A 15,759-nucleotide genomic window follows, 5' to 3' on the forward strand; every position below is an offset into this window, starting at 1 on the left:
ACCCGTTTCTTCTTCTAATCTATTGAATGTTGTTACCAAATATAACAATATGTCTGTCACTAGCAACAGACATGTACTAAGGCTTTGTCCATCTAGGAGTACTGCTCCTAAATATTTCCTCTTCTCCCCATGCTAGATGACAATTCCTCAGGAATATAATTATGTATAATTTATTATTACCCTAAGCTTTGACCCAAGTTATAAACCCTAATAATTTCAGCACTTTTCCCTAACAGGCCCGGTGGATCTCCTCTTGCAAAGAGTATAATGACAGATATTGAATTATATATGGCACATTTTATAGAAGGTAGAGATCACTGTGTACTGGAATTGTCAGGGAGAATTTCTCAAGAACATTGACCTTGTCAAAAGATATGTGCAGACAGAGAGATAGGGAGGGTGGGGCAGAGAATTTTCCAGGCAGACAAAACATAATATGTCTGGTTGAGAAACTCATGCTTTTTATTTAAAATATTTCTGTAATGTTTTCATATGATTAAGCAAAGAATTAGGCATTTTATAGTGTGGAAGTTTATGACTTCTAGCTCTTAAATCATAATCAATTCAGGTTCTATATGAATATTAGCATGTACAGTTTGTACTATAGAATCAGTGTAAAAAAGAGTAAACTTTGATGCAAATTCTCGTTTGAGAAGGACCTCAATATTAAAATCATTGAACTTCTTATGTATGATCTACTTCTTAAGCATGGTCAAGTATGTGGAGGTGAATAGCTGGTAACATTTTGTTAAGTAGACTTCAGTACAGTCACAGAAGAAGGGACTCATGTTATATTTGTGTGATTTTGTCAGGGATAAGAGTCTGCGCATTTCAAATACTTAAAAAAAATCCGGGGGCCAGCCTGCTGGCGCAAGTGGTTAAGTGTGCATGCTCTGCTTCGGTGGCCCAGGGTTCTTGGGTTCGGATCCCCGGCACTCACCAATGCACTGCTTGTCAAGCCGTGCTGTGGTGGCGTCCCATATAAAGCAGAGGAAGATGGGTGCAGATGTTAGCTCAGGGCCAGTCTTACTCAGCAAAAAAGAGGAGGATCAGCATCGGATGTTAGCTCAGGGCTGATCTGCCTCACAACAACAACAACAAAATATCCAAATGGTTCGTAAACTCCGGTCTTAAAATGACAACAAAATAAGATACTAATAATACCCATTTAAAGAGTGAACTACAAATAATAATTGATGTAGGCATAACTTTATGACTTTCTATAGTCATATGTTTACATTCAATCCTGTTTCACGCACCCCTACTCAATTATGGCTAAGCTGTGCCTAACAGAAATAGTATGGTTTATATCTCCTCCTATTTACCAGTCTTTCTCTGTTCCATGTTTAATTTCAGTCAATGTAATAATGGATGTATCTATCTATTAGGTCTTTAACAAAACGGAATATTCAGTGTTTTTGGTTATGCAAAATTTAGACAATTAAATTTTTGTCTTCATTTAGTGCACTTCAAGATTCTTGTTCTTTTGTTCCTAAATCGATCCTAGAGAAATCTACACAGTGCTGGAACATAGGAAGTTTTCTCTCTTTCAGTATAGGATCTCCAAAATACCAGCTACAATATTCAGCTTTCTGGTAATTTTTTACTTCTCTAATCTCTATGATATTTCTTTCTTATTTCATTTTTACTATGAAGATGTGATCTGAGGGGGAATTTTGGAAGAAGAAATTAACTTTTATGTTAGTACTCTTGAAAAAGTTTTAGATATTCAGAAGTTATGAGAATCTAGGCTATTTCCTGTGTTAGTTTTCCTGGTCGTAGCCATCCTTCCATTTGCTTTTTTATCTCATTTACTGTGTGTTGGCTAGGTAAGGAATGTGAACGTATATTTAGTATGAACCTATTTTGAAATTATTGAAATTTTGGAGAAAAAACTAAAAAAAACCTAGACAAATTGGTAATATTTTTAAACTTTAGCTTCAGTTGGTTAATTGAACAGAATTATTTTGCTTATAAAAATCATAGCTTACTAACAGAACCTCAAATTTTTTTAAAAAATTCAAAATCACCTACTGTCAACAGCTTATACTTGGAAGAAAGGGAACACAGAGATTTGAAGGACAAAAGAGTGACAAATGCCCACTAGATATTCCTACCTGGTTATCTTTCTCGAGGCTATTTATATTCAGTGTCATTTAATATCTCTTTTATGTACATTTCCAAATAGTTTTCCATCTCCACTGGAGATACCCTAGACCATGGCAATTTCTTCTGTATAGTCCATGTCATCTAACTTAATTAACCAATTTAAATTATCCTACAGTTTCCTCAAATTATGTCAAACTTTAAACATGTTTAGCCTTTGGACAATTAAAATCCTGCACAATTAATTTGAATTAGAGATCTGCTGCTGTGATGTGTTGAAACGCATTTAAACGTAAATGTGAGAGCTTTTTTATCAGCACTACTACCCAGTCTATCATCTAGTTTGAGAACTGTGCAGATCCCTTGCTCTTAGTCGTTTTTTACTTGATTTTCTTTTTGGAATTTTACTATTTATTAATACCTATGTTTGGAAGTGGACAAAATAAATAATTGATGTTGATTTCTCAAACAAGGCTTTCTTGTGACTTCAGTAAAGGGTTTTGGTGGAAGAGCGATTATATGAGATTCTTGGAGAATTCATGAATTTCAATTTGCAATATTTGCCTTTATCCCATTCTAGAGAAAGGAAAGGAATGAAAAATTTAATGATAGACATAATAACATTTAAAAATGAATGAAGATAAGCAGAAGAGAGAGAAAGAGTTGTAGCAAAGGAAAGAAGGAGAAATTATTTTCTGACTTTTTCTTGCCATATAATATTTTTGCATCACTTAGTCTTCTCCATTGCTGCTATATTTACCAATATTCCACAGTTGGTATGCTGAAAGTGATACTTTGAATACAAGAGTGATCAGTCCAATTAAGTATAACCTTTTTTTCTGATCTTGAAAGAGAATCCATAATCTCATTAAAGAAAGATATTACTATCCTAATATTCTTTTAAAAGTTGAAGAAAACTTTAGTATAGACGAAAATATCAAACCAATCCTCTTTGAATTCAATTTCTGTAGCGTTTGCGTAAGAGACTGTTCCTTCCATTTGGGTTTTTTTTTTTTCCTCTGCTTTGGGTCATGTTTTAATCAGTGCCCATTTGAAGGCGAAGAACAGACACCCAGTATGACCAGCTCAAGTAAAAAACAGGTTTATTGAAAGAACATTGGTTAATTGTGTGTAACTCAAGGAAAGGAAATTTAACTGTACACCATGAGGACTGGAGATGAGAGAGAGAAATTTGTCAATGAGAAAAATGTGCCTTTCTGCATTTTTCTGTAGATCAGCATGGATCTAATCTCTACCTCATGCGTGTCAGTGTGATTCTCTTCTGTCCCTTCAAGCACGTCCCCACTGTCACCACTCTCTAATGACTTGGACGTTCTTGTGGTCCTGTCTTTTCTGAGTAGTGGCACTAATTAGCATTTCAATTCCAGGGCTCTTGTGACTGACGGAAATCTCTGAAACTTTAGGTCAAAGATTTCAGGCAGAGAGACATTATGCCTCTCATATAATTGACTGTAACTCAATACCTACAGAACCAAATTCATTTTCCTCCTCTCCACTGTAAACTAGCCCTGTCTCTTGTGTTTCCTATCTCATATTGATGATCCCTTACTTAATTTCAGATTTATCTTTACCACTGACCTGCACCACTCCTAATGTTACCAAAAATTTTTGATTCTGCTTTTATAATTCTTCTCAGATGTGATCTACATATTGGCAGTCTTGTACAGGAATTAAAGATGAGAATTCTGAGCCAGGATACCCTAGCTCAAATTCAAACTCCATCTCTTCTATTGTATATGGGATAAGTTCCATAACCTCTCTGTGTCTCAGTTCCTTTCACTGTAAAAATGGGGCAAGGGATTATGTTTACCTCATAGGTTGTTGTGAGATTAAATGAACTAATATTTGTAAAGCATATGAAGTATGGTCAGTCACATTTTAAGCACAACATAGTATTTTGATAGTATTAGTACTAATTTCCATTCTAACTACAATTGCTGTAAATTTAGTCCTCCTAGACTATTGTAATAACTTTCTGATCGGTCTCACTGTTAGACATGGAAAGATATATAGGACAAAGAGTAGGAGCCAAGTGTAGTAAAGCTGAAGGAAACTTAGCAAGGCCTGTTTGTTCAGATGCCTCTCTGTGTCTCTTAGTCTTTGGAGATAAGGATGCTCCTCTCCTCTGGGTATAGGGAAGGCACCTTTCACATGAGCGTTTTGTGACCTGCTTCAGAAGTTCAGAAAGTCCTTCCTGTGCATACTGTTTCTCAAACTCCTTCAGCTTAAAATATTCAATATGCCAAGGTGCCATATTTTGGAGTAGAGTGTCCTGAACACTGCCATGCCCTACCTCTCCTTTCTGTCCTCCCCATTCCCCACAGTCTGTATTTACTCTCTTTTTCTTCTACACTTCTGTTTCCTATTTTCAGGAATTTTCTTTTTCCCTTGACACATTCTCTTGATCTTAATACATTGTTCTTTAATTCTTGCAGAGATTTCTGGAGAGGACAGCAATGCTATCCCTTTAGTTCAGGAATCAGCATTTTCATCCTGGACAAATCTCTCTCTGTGTACAGTAGAAAAATCTGTTATATTTGATTTTTGGACTTGACTGAACTATGAGTAATCTTTGACTTCTATACTAGACCAATACTACAAATAGACAGAGGGTTCATCTTTGTTTCTGGAAGTAACTAAAAGCTCAGCCACCTGAGGAACTCTTATCCTCACCAAAACCTTTTTTTGTTCAAAATTTTTTATGCAATAGTAATGTGAGCACCAGGAATTTCTCTCCAAGAGAGAAAGAAAGAGAAGAGTTAGGATCCAAAGTGTGCCACAGAGCAAAGGACCATGTGTATGGAGACCCTATTTTATCTTTTATCCTATTTGGTTTTACCTGTCACAAGATTATTTCATAATAGACTAGTCCTTTACATATTTATTACTGTATAAAAACAGAAAGCGTGAGCATTTCTCTATTATTATTATTATAGGACATCATATAATATTTTGTGCATTTGTTTTTCTTCATTTCTCTTCTGTATGAGCAGTCATATAGATTTCTGATTTATACAAACTCTTCACTTTGGATAATGATAACTAGAAAATAGCTTCTATTAAATTAAGGAGAGATGGCAATAGTGCCATGTAAAAATATGGGAGTAAGAAATCACCCACTTTTGCTGCATATTTTTATTTATGTTTGTTTTTATATTTTTGAACTTTATTTTTATATAAAATATTTGGAGCATGTTATATTATAGCTCGATACCATAAAAACATTTTATCTCTTTATTGGATATTTCAACCCACAAACTGAAATAGAACACAATGAGTCAGTGTTCAAGCTGTGCAAATAGTGGGCAATATTTTTGTATTTTCCTCTAGTCCCATTTGATAATTAAACCTGTTTGATGCAAGGGCCACTTGTATCCCATCTGCTATTTTCTTTTTTTGTTTTTAAAATTTTTTGTTTATTGCAGTAACATTGGTATATAACATTGTATAAATTTCAGGTGTACATCATTATACTTCTATTTCTGCATAGATTACATCATGTTCACCACGCAAACACTAATTACAACCCATCGCCACACACATGTGCCGAATTATCCCTTTCGCCCTCCCCCCTCCCCCCTTCCCCTCTGGTAACCACCAATCCAATCTCTGTCTCTATGTGTTTGTTTATTGTTGTTGTTATCTACTACTTAATGAAGGAAATCATACGGTATTTGACCTTCTCCCTCTGACTTCTTTCACTTTGCATAATACCCTCAATGTCCGTCCATGTTGTCACAAATGGCTGGATTTCATCGTTTCTTATGGCTGAGTAGTATTCCATTGTATATATATACCACATCTTCTTTATCCATTCGTCCCTTGATGGGCACTTAGGTTGCTTCCAAGTCTTGGCTATTGTGAATAACGCTGCAATGAACACAGGGGTGCATGTATCTTTATGCATTGGTGTTTTCAAGTTCTTTGGATAAATACCCAGCAGTGGAATAGCTGGATCATATGGTAGTTCTATCCTTGATTTTTTGAGGAATCGCCATACTATTTTCCGTAGTGGCTGCACTAGTTTCCACCCCCAACAGCAGTGTGTGAGACTTCCTCTCTCCACATCCTCTCCAACACATATTTCCTGTCTTGTTAATTATAGCCATTCTGACAGGCGTGAGGTGATATCTCATTGTAGTTTTGATTTGCATTTCCCTGATAGTTAGTGATTTTGAACATCTTTTCATGTGTCTGTTGGCCATCTGTATATCTTCTTTGGAGAAATATCTGTTCAGGTCTTTTGCCCATTTTTTAATTGGGTTGTTAGTTTTTTTGTTGTTGAGATGCATCAGTTCTTTGTATATTTTGGAGATTAAGCCCTTATCAGGTGTATGGTTTGCAAATATCTTCTCCCAATTGTTAGGTTGTCTTTTCGTTTTGTTGATGGTTTCCTTTGCTGTGCAGAAGCTTTTTAGTTTGATGTAGTCCCATTTGTTTATTTTTTCTATTGTTTCTCTTGCCTGGTCAGACATGGTGCTTGAAAATATGTTGCTAAGACTGAAGTCGAAGAGCGTACTGCCTATGTTTTCTTCTAGAAATTTCATAGTTTCAGGTCTTACATTCAAGTCTTTAATCCATTTTGAGTTAATTTTTGTGTATGGTGTAAGGTAAGGGTCTACTTTCATTTTTTTGCATTTGGCTATCCAGTTTTCCCAACACCATTTGTTGAAGAGACTTTCTTTTCTCCATTGTATGTTCTTGGCTCCTTTGTCAAAGATTAGCAGTCCTTAGATGTGTGGGTTTATTTCTGGGCTTTCGATTCTATTCCATTGATCTGTGTGTCTGTTTTTGTGCCAGTACCATGCTGTTTTGGTTACTATAGCTTTGTAGTATATTTTGAATTCAGGGAGTGTGATACCTCCAGCTTTGTTCTTTTTTCTCAGGATTCCTTTACTTATTCGGGGTCTTTTGTTGTTCCAAATAAATTTTAGGATTCTTTGTTCTATTTCTGTGAAAAATGTTGTTGGAACTTTGATAGGGATTGCATTGAATAAATAGATCGCTTTAGGAAGTATGGACATCTTAACTATGTTAATTCTTCCAATCCAAGAGCATGGAATATCTTTCCATTTCTTTGTGTCTTCAATTTCTTTCAGCAAGTTTTTATAGTTTTCCGTGTACAGCTCTTTCACCTCTTTGGTTAAGTTTATTCCTAGGTATTTTATTCTTTTTGTTGCAATTGTAAATGGGATTGTATTCTTAATTTCTCTTTCTGCTACTTTGTTGTTAGTGCATAGAAGTGCAACTGATTTTTGTGTGTTGATTTTGTATCCTGCAACTTTACCATATTCGTTTATTACTTCTAAAAGTTTTCTGGTGGATTCTTTAGGGTTTTCCATATATAAAATCATGTCATCTGCAAATAGTGACAGTTTCACTTCTTCCTTTCCAATTTGGATCCCTTTTATTTCTTTCTCTTGCCTGATTGCTCTTGCTAGGACTTCCAGTACTATGTTAAATAAGAGTGGTGACAGTGGGCATCCTTGTCTGGTTCCTGTTCTTAGAGGGATAGCTTTCAGTTTTTCACCATTGAGGATGATATTAGCTGTGGGTTTCTCATATATGGTGTTTGTTATGTTGAGGTACTTTCCTTCTATACCCATTTTATTCAGAGTTTTTATCATAAATGGATGCTGTATCTTGTCAAATGCTTTCTCTGCAGCTATTGAGATGATCATGTGATTTTTATTCTTCATTTTATTAATGTGGTGTATCACCTTGATTGATTTGCAAATGTTGAACCATCCCTGCATCCCTGAAATAAATCCCACTTGATCATGGTGTATAATCTTTTTAATGTATTGTTGTATGCGATTTGCTAGTATTTTGTTGAGGATTTTTGCATCGATGTTCATCAGTGATATTGGCCTGTAGTTTTCTTTTTCTGTGTTGTCCTTGTCTGGTTTTGGTATCAGGGTAATGTCGGCTTCATAGAATGAGTTAGGGAGCTTCCCCCCCTCCTCAATTTTTTGGAAGAGTTTGAGAAGGATAGGTATTAAGTCTTCTTTGAATGTTTGGTAGAATTCACCAGGGAAGCTGTCTGGTTCTGGACTTTTATATTTTGGGAGATTTTGATTACTGTTTCGATCTCCTTACTGGTGATTGGTCTATTCAAATTCTCTACTTCTTCTTGATCCAATTTTGGAAGGTTGTGTGATTCTAAGAATTTATCCTTTTCTTCCTGATTGTTGAATTGTTTGGCATATAGCTTTTCATAGTATTCTCTTATAATCTTTTGTATTTCTGAGGTGTCTGTTGTAATTTCTCCTCTTTCATTTCTGATTTTACTTATTTGTGCCTTTTCTCTTTTTTTCTTGGTGAGTCTAGCTAAAGGTTTATCAATTTTGTTGATCTTTTCAAAGAACCAGCTCTTGGTTTTATTAATTTTTTCTATTGTTTTTTTGGTCTCTATTTCATTTATTTCTGCTCTGATTTTTATTATTTCCCTTCTTCTACTGATTTTGGGCTTTGTTTGTTCTTCTTTTTCCAGTTCCTTTAGGTGCATTGTTAGATTGTTTATTTGAGATTTTTCTTGTTTGTTGAGATAGTCCTGTATTGCTATAAACTTCCCCCTTAGAACTGCTTTTGCTGTATCCCATAAATTCTGGAATGTCGTATTTTCATTTTTATTTGTCTCCAGGTATTTTTTGATTTCTTCTTTGATTTCTTCGTTGACCCAATTGTTGTTCAGTAGCATTTTGTTTAATCTCCATGTATTTGTGGCTTTTCTGATTTTCTTCCTATAGTTGATTTCTAGTTTCATACCATTGTGGTCAGAAAAGATACTTGGTATTATTTCAATCTTCTTAAATTTATGGAGACTTGTTTTGTGGCCTAATATGTGATCAATCCTGGAGAATGTTCCATGTGCATTTGAAAAGAACGTGTATTCTTCGGTTTTTGGATGGAATGCTCTGAATATATCTACTAGGTCCATCTGTTCTAGTGTGTCATTTAAGGCCAATGTTTCCTTATTGATCTTCTGTTTGGATGATCTATCCGTTGGTGTAAGTGGAGTGTTAAAGTCCCCTACTATTATTGTGTTCCTGTCTATTTCTGTTTTTATGTCTGTTAATAATTGCTTTATATATTTAGCTGCACCTACATTGGGTGTGTAGATATTTACAAGTGTTATATCCTCTTGTTTGATTGTTACCTTGATCATTATGTAATGCCCTTGTCTCTTTTTACAGTTTTTGTTTTAAAGCCTATTTTGTCTGATATGAGTACTGCTCCCCTAGCTTTCTTTTCATTGCCATTTGCGTGGAGTATCTTTTTCCATCCCTTCACTTTCAGTTTGTGAGTGTCTTTAGGTCTGAAGTGTGTCTCTTGTATGCAGCATATATATGGGTCTTGATTTTTTATCCAATCAGCCACCCTATGCCTTTTAATTGGAGCATTTAGTCCATTGACGTTTAAAGTAGCTATTGATAAGTATGTACTTACTGCCATTTTTTAACTTTTTTTTTCTCAGTGTTTTAATAGTCCTTCTCTGTTCCTTTCTTCTTCTATACAGAATTGATGGTCTCTTTAGTTTGACCTCTGTCTGAAAGCTCTACTCTTTAACTCCCCTCCTCCCTCCTTTTATGTTTTTGATATCATATCTAACCTCTTTTTTGTGCATTTGTATCCATTACGTTCTTATCATGGAAATAGATAATTTTTCCTATTTGTGGTCTTTTCTTTTTCCCTTAAATCAGTCCCTTTAACATTTCTTTTAGCACTGGTTTCTTGTTGACAAACTCCTTTAATTTTTGCTTGTCTGGGAAATTTTTGATCTCTCCTTCCATTTTGAATGATAACCTTGCTGGGTAGAGTATTCTTGGCTGTAAGTTTTTTCCTTTTAACACTTTAAGTATATCGTGCCACTCTCTTCTAGCCTGTAAGGTTTCTGCTGGGAAGTCAGCTGATAGCCTTATGGGGTTTCCTTTGTATGTCACTTGACTTTCTCTTGCGGCTTTTAGGATTCTCTCTTTATCTTTAATTCTGGACATTTTGATTATGATGTGTCTTGGTGTGGGCCTCTTTGGGTTTATCTTGTTTGGGGCTCTCTGTGCTTCCTGTACCTGGATGTCTGTTTCCTTAGGTTCGGGAAGTTTTGATCTATTATTTCTTGAAATAGATTCTCTGCCCCTTTGTCTCGCTCTTCTCCTTCCGGAGGAGGAGATGTTATAACATCTATAACACAGATGTTAGTGTGCTTGATGTTGTCCCAGAGGTCCCTTAGACTGTCCTCACTCTTTCTAATTCTTTTCTCTTTTACCTGTTCAGCTTGGATGATTTCTACTAGTCTTTCATCCAGCTCACAGAGCCATTCTTCTGTATCCTCTGCTCTGCTTTTGAGTCCCTCTAGTGAATTTTTCATTTCCAGTATTATATTCTTCATTTCTCATTGGTTCCTTGTTATATCTTCCATTTCTTTGTTGACATTCTCACTGAGTTCATCTATTCTTCTCCCCAGATCAGTGAGCATCCTTAACACTCTTTGTTTGAACTCTCTGTCAGGTAGGTTGCTCATTTCTGTTTCATTTAGTTCCTTTTCTGGGGTTTTGTCCTGTTCCCTTACTTGGAATGTATTCCTTTGCCTCCTCATTTCGCCTCTTTCCCTGTGCTTGTGACTACGTATTAGGTAGGTTAGCTACTTCTCCTGCTCTTGGATGGGTGACCTTATGTAAGTGATGGCTTAGGAGGCCTGCCGTGTGCTTCCCTCAGTTCTCAGTTTTCCAGGGGTGACCCCTATGTGGGCTACGTGTGTCCTCCTATTGTGGCCTGTTTGCTCTCCCTGTGGGTGCCCAGAGAGGCTGAGTTATGCTCCTGTCCAGCTGTTGTAATGCTCAGCTGCTTGTAGTTGTTGTGGGTCCTTCAGTCTCCCTATCAGGTGTGGGGAGCCCCAGCACCGTTGGCTGCAAGTTCTAATACCACATTTGTGTTGCAGTATTTCTTTTAAGTGAGTAGGCCCCCAGCTTGGCAGGTTATTAGGCTCAGGGCCTTACAATTGCTTTAAGCCTCCAGCCTTTAGGTCTCTTGTCAGCTCTCTGAGGATTGTAGCTGGGTGGGGCTGGCCTCAGGCATGGGAGCACCCAATTGTCTCAGGCTTTGGAAGGTGGGGCAAATCCCCTATGTGGGTCTTTGAGAAGCACAAGTCTTCTGCAGCTGACAAGCCCTGCTGCCCACAGGTCCACACACACAGTGAAAACAGTCCTGCCCCGTGTGCGTGTCCTGACCTCCCAAAGCAGACCCAGTCTCTCCATGGCAGGAGCCCCACACACTCCACCACTGCCCCACACTCTCCACCTGCTTCTTGTGTACGCCCTGCCCCCCTGAAGTCAGCTCAGTTGCCAGGCTGCAGAGAATCCAGTCACCAATATATGCAGGCCCACAAGTTGCCTGAGGGCTTGTTGTTGGGTGGGGCCAGTCTCTAGGGTGTGCTGCCTGCTCTGGCTGAGCTGGATTAAATTGGTGCTCTAGTGGGTGGGGCAGACCCTGGGCTAGCAGGCCCCAGGAAGAACTCCAATGGCGTCTGTGTCAGCACACCCACACCAGGCCACGACAATGGCCGCCGCCAACATCCCAGTCCCTGGAGAGGTCTCACCCCTCACCGAGATGCACTCAGAGCCTATCAGGTGAGTCTCTTTTCACCAAAGCACTGTGCACCTTTCTTTCTGGTGATTTTAGGTTGCTTTCTGAAACAGGTGAGTTTGCGCGCAGGGCCTTTAAGAGCCAGTTTTAATTTCTTTGTGAACTAGCTTTTCTGGGGGTATTCCCCAATGTTTTAGTAGCAGGCAAAGTCAGATATTATGCCACTCGTCTCGATTGTGCTGGGTCCATAAAATGCCCCCAGTGGGGACTCTCCCCAGCTCAGGGCCCCGCGTCTACAGGGAGGCTGCGTACCCTTGGGCTGCTCCCGGGCGCCCGTGAGGCGCTGCGGCTTGTGAAGGCAGCGTTTTTCCTCTCCAGAAGGGAGTTTCTGCCTCTTCCACCTCAGTTAGGATTGTCCTTTGTTGCAGGAGTTCCTCTTCTCCAGTTTTCAGTTCTGTCTCAGGGCTAATTTTTCCACGAGTAGTTGTAAATTGGCTGTGTCTGTGGGAGGAGGTGAGTTCAGAGTCTGCCTACGCCGCCATCTTGACTTCTCTCCCCATCTGCTATTTTCTTCCTGGTTCACATGTAACTGGGAGTGAAAGCTCTTAAAATGAAAGTCTCAGGGAAGTTAGCTTTGGACACACCCAACCATAGGTCTCTGTTTACACTATTTATTCAGGTTAAAATTGGTTCCTTAAGGAATGGACCACTTGTTCTACTCCTCACAGTTTTGGTAAAGTCTAAATATTTTAAAAGGATTGTTTTAACACTAGATGATTACTTTTGAACTTTGGGTCATTGTATCATTGATATGAAAGAACTATATATTTACCTTTCTACATAATTTTTTCAAGAGTTTACCTGCTATGATTTCCCCAATATATTTAAACATACACTAATTTTAATGAAAGCAATAGGTGGAGGTGGAGTGTGGGGTCTCCCTCTTGCTCTTTGGTTTCAGTCTCAACATACTAGACTTGGAAGTTCTTAATGTATTGAAATATTAAAAGACCTTGAAGCAACTTTTAATGCTACATAGTAAAAAAGAAAATGAAAAGAAGTGATAAGAAAGAAAAGAAACATGGTAGCATGAAAACTTAAGAATAGGATTTGGCTGAAAATCAGTTGGATTTTTTTCTCCCTTGCTTTCAGGATTTGACTCATGAATAAAATGCCCAAAAGCATTAAATTTTCTCAGTAGTCTTCCAGTACATATACATAGGAGAATAGAATGCAGTAAATCTGGATCCAGCTACTTTTTAACTATTGTAGATCTAGTGATTAGGCACTAAGTTGCGATAATTTTGCTTATTCCAAAATATTTGTGCTGTCCCTATATATCTTCCTGAAACTGTCATCAACGTTGACCTATTTATCTCTACATTACGTGGTGAAGTAGTCTATGGTATGCTGTGAATAAACCGATGGTTGAATAAACTCATGAGTAACTTCAAGTATCTGAATTAAAATCTAGAGAATTTTATGTCATACCAGACATGGCATATAGCTTTTAAAATATATTTATTGTGGCAGTTTTTATTATAAAAATGCAAAGCTTTGGAAGAAAATGTCATCTCGTTTCACCCTGTGATTAATAACTAGAACGGTATCAGAGTCAGACCATCTGGAGGTTCCTCCACAGTGAGATTTAGTAGCTACTGTGTAGGGTTTATAGTAGGTACTCGTTAAATTGTTGTCAATTTACCAGTTATTTGATACTTTTACCTGAAAGCAACTTGAGCATTTAGTTTTGCTCTTGGAATGCTCAATTAATGGAATAAATTATATTAGAATTTATCTCCATTTATCAGTTAGAAGAACTCATAAATTTTACTTCATATGGTCCTTTTAAATATTTACAGCATGTTTCACTGGTATGCATGAACTTGGAGTCTGAAGAACCATTATTTAATTCCGGTCTGTCACTAAGTTCCTGTGTGACTTTGAGCAAGTTACTTTTTCTCTGGGTCTAACATCATCGTTATATTCTCTTGAGATATGATTTTCTTGGATACCACTAAAGGCCTGAGATTATGGGAGATAACTCTTTCTCTTTATCTACCCAACCCCTCCTTTGCACAAATTTCTTTCTGGAAGTCTTCCCAATTAGGCAAGTTGTGTGTAGAGAAGTTGTGGTATCTCCAGAACATCAGTGTTAGAAACAATACTGCTTTCCCATTAAGTAATTACCAAGAATATAGAGAATCCATGGGGTACAAATCCTCAAATCCTTGAGAATTTATCACAGTGGGAGCTGGATAAATATTAACTCAGATGATGATGAGAAGCTTATATGATCTAAGTACCGAATGATCCAAACATAGAATTAGAGATAATCTAATCTAAAATGGTACAGAGTGCCTTTTCATAATGACAAAACAATAAAATAGGTTACTTTTATTTTAATTAAGTGTAAGAAATATGTGCAGATTTGGTTCTGTTCTGATCTTGAATAAAATTCTCATCTCTAATTTTTATATGTTCTTTAGTGCTTTTGTTAGGATGATTTGTGATTTCTCTAGGAATTGCGTTTATTTAGGGAGGGATGTATATACAAGAAAAAAAATTCCCCTATAAGCTATATGGCATTTGCCTTAAAGTTTCGGAAAAATCAGCAAAAAAATGCATTATTCAGTAGATGTTTCTTGGGACTCTCTTATGCTCAAGGCAGAGTAATAAGCAAAAGTTCTATTCTTAAGGAATATATAATCAAGTTGTCAGGAAAAAGAAAGATATCATGCTACAACTTTTATCTGTGGTTTTGTATGCCATGTTTTCCTTCTCCTCCAGCTCTCTTTGCTTTTCCCATTACACTTCCTATATCTGAGGCTCTTTCACATTGTGTTGGAAAACAGACCATCACAAGCTTCCTGCCCTTTCCCCCTTCCCTTACTAAATAGCAGCTTAGTCTCACACAAATCCTGATGGAAGCAAAAAGCATTTATTAATAAATAGCCAATAGGATTTATTACTAAACTCCCCCCAGGTAGTGTTGTGGACTCTTGTATTAGGTCTTAAGATGCAGTTACTTCAACTCTTGTCTGCTATAGAAGAATTCCCACTCTTTGTTGATCGTACATGGATTCCTGAGGCATGGTTTTACTCCAAACTTTAATAATGCAATTTATCCATAGTGAAATTTGGACACCTGAGTTTCTGACCTAAGAATTCACAGGACAGCATGATTTCCGCTTTTAGTAATGAGTTGTCTTGTTCTTCAGTCTCTTCCCAGGACTAGGACAGTGGTGTGTTTTTGCCTGACTCCAGTTTATTTCCTGTTGTCCTGACCGGCCCCGTGACTGGAACTCTGATACCTGCAGTCAAATTCTGATGATGATTACCAGCTTGCTTAGATTTCTGAATATCTTTCTTCTGGGTTTCCTGTCTCATTACTTAAGGCATACATTGGGAAACTGTTATCAGATAAGATATTTTGTTTAGGAAGTGCCCGCCAAAACAACTCAAACTGGCTTAAACAAATAAACAAGAAATGTGTTGGCTCAAAAATAGAAAATCCAAAGATAAGACTAGATTCAAGTTTGATGTAGAGGTTCAGCAACACCATCATTCCTGCTTTTCTAGTTTCCCTCTGCCTTCCGGGGCATTAGCTTCATCCCAGGAATCTATCTGGTTATCCCAGTCTCACCAGCAACCCCATATTATGTCATAGCAAAATTTCTGTAGCCAAGGAGCATTCTAGCTTTCATAGCCTTACAACATATTGTCCAAGAGCAGAGAGAGACTCTCTTTTTGTAGCGTCTGCAAAGTCCTGGGATTTACCTCTCTGGTCTCAATTGGATGTGTGTCCATCTCTAAACCAGTTATTGTTCTCAAAGCAGTAGATGCACTGAGACTTTAAGCCATTTGGAGTCCTCTGCTGGAGCTGAGGGTAGGATCAATTCCACAAAATTTGTGAAATTCTCTTCTAAGGAAAACCAAAGAAGAGAAGAAGGATGGATGCTGCAGAAGCAATCAACCAATATCCCTTACAGACACTCCCAAGCATCTCGTATCCTAACACTGGGTGCCAGCTGTTGGCAGAATATGATT

The 15,759-nt window shown here is 37.5% G+C and overlaps 1 protein-coding gene across 2 annotated transcripts in view; it reads left to right on the top strand.

Moving 5' to 3' along the window:
• The window catches only part of GRID2 (glutamate ionotropic receptor delta type subunit 2), a 1,161,595-nt gene that overhangs the window by 124,723 nt on the left and 1,021,113 nt on the right, over nt 1–15,759 (top strand). The window contains exon 1 of one of the 2 annotated variants that reach the window (XM_058547513.1): nt 11,604–11,753. The exons of the other annotated variant lie outside the window; for it this stretch is intronic. The gene's annotated coding sequence lies outside the window, so the exon portion shown is untranslated. Of the gene's footprint in view, nt 1–11,603; nt 11,754–15,759 lie in introns of those variants that run through there. 2 annotated transcript variants of the gene reach the window in all.

Source organism: Diceros bicornis, chromosome 8 (genome assembly GCF_020826845.1).
Source record: "Diceros bicornis minor isolate mBicDic1 chromosome 8, mDicBic1.mat.cur, whole genome shotgun sequence".
NCBI classification, from domain to species: Eukaryota; Metazoa; Chordata; class Mammalia; order Perissodactyla; family Rhinocerotidae; genus Diceros; species Diceros bicornis.